Source organism: Pelmatolapia mariae, linkage group LG15, assembly GCF_036321145.2.
Source record: "Pelmatolapia mariae isolate MD_Pm_ZW linkage group LG15, Pm_UMD_F_2, whole genome shotgun sequence".
Lineage (NCBI taxonomy): Eukaryota > Metazoa > Chordata > Actinopteri > Cichliformes > Cichlidae > Pelmatolapia > Pelmatolapia mariae.
In genome coordinates, this window is record NC_086240.1 from 26,714,073 (window position 1) to 26,720,052 (window position 5,980).

The following is a 5,980-nucleotide window of genomic DNA, read 5'->3' on the forward strand; positions in this document are numbered from 1 at the left end:
ACTTCTTCTTTTGATTATTTATCAAAGCATTGAATGATTAAGACAGTTCGCTGCAGCCAACTTTCCAGAAGAGCTTAGCCTCTCTAGCAGTTCACAGAGCTTTATATGAGAATGTGCATCTATCTAACTGGTTAAAACTGGTGGAGTGAAGCTGCTTGTTTTGCAGGCCCTGAGCTAAGAAGTGGCTATAATGGATATCAGGCACCAGTCATCGTGTCTACAGCTGCCTCAGCGCATTATTTTATACTGATATGTCTGCAAGTAATTATTCAATCAGTGAAAAACTAAACATTCTATTAATCCCGAATGATAATCAAACCCAAAAGGATTGATGAGACAAAAGCTGAACTTTCTGGAAGGTTTGAATCCCATTACATCTACGATCAAACCAACAGCGTTTCATAAAGAGAACATTACAGCAGGAGTCAGACATGGTAGTGGTAGTGTGATGGTCTGGGTTGCTCTGCTGCTTCAGGACGACTTGCTGTGACTGATGGTAACCAGGAATTCTGCTTCATACAAGAAAACCCTGAAAGAGAATCTCCGACCGTCAGTTCATGCCCTGGAGTTTAAAAGCACTCTGGTTATGCAGCAGCATGATCTAAAACACAGCAGCTAGTCCACCTCTGATTGTCTCAAAAAAACAAAACAAAGGTTTTGGAGTTGCCAAGTCAAAGTCTGGACATTCATCCTGAAAAGTCTCCCATGTGGCTGAATTAAAGCAATTCTGCAAAGATGAGTGGGCCAGAATTCCTCCACAATGGTGTAAAAGACTCGTTGCAGTTATCACAAAGACTTGATTCCAGTTCCTGCTGCCAAGAGTGGCACCACAGGTTATTAGGTTTAGCGGACAGTTACTTTTTCACACAGGGCAGGTTGGCTTGAATAACTTCTTTCTCCTTAACAAATGGAATTGTTGGGTTTAGATATCTTGCTTGCCTAAAGAGGAAACACAACCACTTTGGTGATCCTCTGGCTTTTTAATGTAGTACCATCATCTCGTCAGCTTTTTCTCCAGAGTTTCTCCAGTAACTTGGTTTATGGCCAAACATGCTCTGTGTTAATTTGCTAATATTAGCATGTTAGCACACTAAATGGAGCTAGGTTCTACTCCATCTTTATTATTAGTGTCAAACATAAAGCCTGGGGGCCGCAAAGACTCCAGTGCAGCCCACTGGAAAGCGTTAGAAAATGTGATGGAGTGCATGGATTTTGAACTTTGTATTTTCTCGTTGTATTTTGTCGTTTAACATCTTTTTCTGTTAATAAAAGATGCCACGTACCCCATTTCCATCCATACTACACCAAAATTATATGATAGATAAACATTTAAATAACAGAAAAGCTCCCGTTCTTCCTAGTATCTACCATATCTACCAAGTTTTCTACTATAGAAAACATTGTGGGCAATAAGTATTAGAACTTTTTTCCTGTTATTTTACACATTAGTCATGCAGAAAACTGAGAGGTATTGTTGAAATTGCACTTCATTTTCTTATATTAAGATATGTCAGAGATTAAATGTTCTATATCAAAGTCTTTGCACCAACAGAAAAAGGAGTTTCACTGGTTCAGCCTGCCTAAGATTAAAGTGGGCCACTTTTAAAAGCACTAAAGAGTGTTTTCATCATGTGGGATTGAAGCTGTGAAAGGGTGTCCTATCCCTGCTGTCACAGGCAACAGCTGGGATAAACCCCTGACAGGTGTGTGACAGGTGTGTGTCACAGGACTTGTGAAAAAATGTGTTTTAGTTGCCAAAGAGAAAAATGAATTAACAACCAGCTAAAATCTTCATAAGCTTTTAGGGGTTCAGAACTTTTAAACTCACAAAACAAGGGTTTAATAACAGCTGGTTTACAGTGTCATGTCTTGTGAGAGTCAGTCAGGGTCTATAACCCCATCTCAGACTTTAAGTTCAGTTTCATGTTGCCTTTCCTGTTTTTCTAAGTTTGGATACTTGGCACTGTGGGGTTCCTTTCACCTCTTTGTACCTAAATGCTCCAACTTGCAGATAAATAAAGTTTCTTTCAAGGAAAGTTAAGCCAAATTTCCACATCTTTAGGAAATCATTTTAGGCCTTTGAAGTGTGGAAGCTGGCAGAAATGGTTGTTTAATTTCGAAATTAAATATGTAAAACAGTAAACAGCTGATTGTGACCTTCAAATCTAAGACGTGTGTTGCACAGATGTTTCCACTGAACTTTAAGTAGTTTACAAACCCTTAAAGAGCTCAGCGATGTCTTTTCACTGCAGTGATTGAGTAGTTAACTCTCTAACTACGTGCATGAAAGATGGTAAATTTAAGATTAAGCTGTTGAAATAAACTCACATTTCTCTGTGCAGATCAAAAAGAAATGATTTGAAAGGCGAATGGAATATTTGTAAGGGTTAAAGATGAAAGCACGTGTCAGCAGCAGTAGAGTGAATTGCATACAGTTGAGTTGGTTTACGCCGTCCTGACTCAGAGTTTATGCAAAGCTCTGGAGTGATTTAGCTTTGTTAATTGAATTTGTGACAGAGTTTAAATGCTGCCTGCTTGCTCTTCCCTTTTTTTTAAAAAAATCGGTCCTGCAACATGTTTAAATTGCTTTATCCGGTTTGTCTGCAGTATTTGAACTCAACTATCACATGACGTCACAATTCTGCATAAAAACAAAAATGGTCAAATCAGAAAAGCTGAAATTAAGCTAAGCTAAAGCCTCTACAGATCATGTCTCAATGGTAAATATGAAGCTAGAGCTAATAAAACAGGTTATTACACCACACCTGTGATGATGGATGAACTGCATATACTACATATTTAAACAGGACTTTGGATTCAAGTTAAAAGTTTTAAAAGTGTTCACATTATACTGAACCATTTAAGGTATTACTGAATGCTACAACACATGTAAAAGTAAAGTTTTTTGTAAATTTGCCATTGTTTTCTCATAATCTTTCCTTAGTTTTAATTTTTCTTTCAAAATCTACATTTTTGTCATAAATTAGTTTTTTTCCTAATGAAACTGCCTATTTTGTCATGGAAATGTTACAGTATTTAAGGAAGATTTTACTGCCAGCCCTTTAATTTTGCCCCTAAAACAAAAAATCAAAGATGTGCAAAGACTGTTTTTAGGGTAGATAATAGGCGGTGCCATTTCCCTCATGTCTTTTTTTTCCTGTAGCAGAGTTTAGGAAATTCCTGTGGCTGTCAGCACTTACCTCAATTTTCCTTTTTAACCAGAGCTTCCCAGCGATACCCTAAACAAGGCCTCCTCTGTGTCAGGGATCTCCCAAACAACGCTCGCTGCCTGCTAATGTTGGAAGCAGAACTGCTCTCTGTCTGCGTTCTTTGAGAGTGCAGCCGACAATGAAACACACTTGGGACAGGTTTTACGTTTCTTTTTACTTTTGGAGAACCCCTGAAAGGAGCTTTCAGGGATTCTCCGAACTCATGTTGGTCTGTTTGTGGTCCTCTAACTGTAAACTCATACAGACAGGATGATAATCACCACTCTTTGATCGCCAGTCAGAATGGTTCCAGTAACGGTTTCTTATGTAAGGAGTGTTATTTGAAGGCCCACCCACAGGGGAAAAACAAAAAACAAAAAACGAACTCTGTTGCTTAATTCTTGCATTCGTTGCCTTGGATTAAAACAAAGCTGTGAACGCCTATGACTGACCTTGTTTTTAGTGGAAATTCTGACTCACTTTGGCACATTGTTGTGCATTAGAAGTCTTCACAGAGCTTTGTGAATTTAAATCAAGGCAGAAAATGTAATGTTTTTCTCTCTGCAGGCAATAATGTAATAAATAACTTTAATTGCGCCTTCAGAATCCATCACTTTTATGTTGTTTGCACATATATTAAGATTTCTGTCCGTTCGTCCAGATGGTTTTGTCTTCTTCTGCTTGCACACAGAAATTGGAAACACAGGAAAAAGTCTGAACTATCCTAAAGTTATAGCTGATGGCTTCCTGCAGCTTACAACAACTTGGCAGTTCACGGTCCGTAGAGACTGGAAAGTGGTTAACACGTATCTGTAACTAGCCAGTTTGTAGCTGAGGTTTGAACTCCTGACAACACAGGTCAGCTCACTGTACTCCCATCTGTTTTATATCTGGCACACATCTGGCAGATATAAAACAGATGGGAGTACAGTGACCTACATGCGGTCTTGCAGAACGGTTCCCAGGTCAACTGAAACTAGCTGGGTTTGAAAGAGAGCAAGGTAGCTTGTTTCAGTGTGAAACAGACCAAGCAAGCCTTTCACTGCAGTTCAGCTAAAGCAGAAGTAAAAATACAGTGGGGCAAAAAAGTATTTAGTCAGCCACCAATTGTGCAAGTGCCCCCACCTAAAATGATGACAGAGGCCAGTAATTTGCACCAGAGGTACACGTCAACTGTGAGAGACAGAATGTGAAAAATAAATCCATGAATACACATGGTAGGATTTGTAAAGAATTTATCCGTAAATCAGGGTGGCAAATAAGTATTTGGTCACCTCAAACATGGAAAATCCCTGGCTCCCACAGACCTGTAACGTCTTCTATAAGACGCTTTTCTGTCCCCCACTCGTTACCTGTATGAATGGCACCTGTTCGAACTCATCATCTGTATAAAAGACACCTGTCCACAGCCTCAAACAGTCAGACTCCAAACTCCGCCATGGCCAAGACCAAAGAGCTCTCGAAGGACACCAGGAAAAGTATTGTAGACCTGCACCAGGCTGGGAAGAGTGAATCTACAATAGGCAAGCAGCTTGGTGTGAAAAAAATCAACTGTGGGAGCAATCATCAGAAAATTGAAGACATACAAGACCACTGATAATCTCCCACGATCTGGGGCTCCACGCAAGATCTCATCCCGTGGGGTCAAAATGATCATGAGAACGGTGAGCAAAGATCCCAGAACCACACGGGGGGACCTGGTGAATGACCTGCAGAGAGCTGGGACCAAAGTAACAAAGGTCACCATCAGTAACACACTAAAACGGCAGGGAATCAGATCCCGCAGTGCCAGACGTGTTCTGCTGCTGAAGCCAGTGCATGTCCAGGCCCGTCTGAAGTTTGCCAGAGAGCACATGGATGATACAGCAGAGGATTGGGAGAATGTCATGTGGTCAGATGAAACCAAAGTAGAACTTTTTGTTATAAACTCAACTCGTCGTGTTTGGAGGACGAAGAATACTGAGTTGCATCCCAAGAACACCATACCTACTGTGAAGCGTGGGGGTGGAAACATCATGCTATGGGGCTGTTTTTCTGCCAAGGGGACAGGACGACTGATCCGTGTTAAGGACAGAATGAATGGGGCCATGTATCGTGAGATTTTGAGCCAAAACCTCCTTCCATCAGTGAGAACTTTGAAGATGAAACGCGGCTGGGTCTTCCAACATGACAATGATCCAAAACACACCGCCCGGGCAACAAAGGAGTGGCTCCGTAAGAAGCATTTGAAAGTCCTGGAGTGGCCTAGCCAGTCTCCAGACCTCAACCCCATAGAAAATCTGTGGCGGGAGTTGAAAGTCCGTGTTGCTCAGCGACAGCCCCAAAACATCATTGCTCTGGAGAAGATCTGCATGGAGGAATGGGCCAAAATACCAGCTACTGTGTGTGCAAACCTGGTAAAGACCTATAGTAAACGTTTGGCCTCTGTTATTGCCAACAAAGGTTATGTTACAAAGTATTGAGTTGTATTTTTGTTATTGACCAAATACTTATTTGCCACGCTGATTTACGAATAAATTCTTTACAAATCCTACCATGTGTATTCATGGATTTTTTTTTTTCACATTCTGTCTCTCACAGTTGACGTGTACCTCTGGTGCAAATTACTGGCCTCTGTCATCATTTTAGGTGGGGGCACTTGCACAATCGGTGGCTGACTAAATACTTTTTTGCCCCACTGTATGTGAAGCTGAGCTGGGATGAAGCAGCAAAAAGTTTTGATGAGCAGATGAGCTCCTTGGTGTTTGCAGAGAAGACGACTAGCAGTGTGA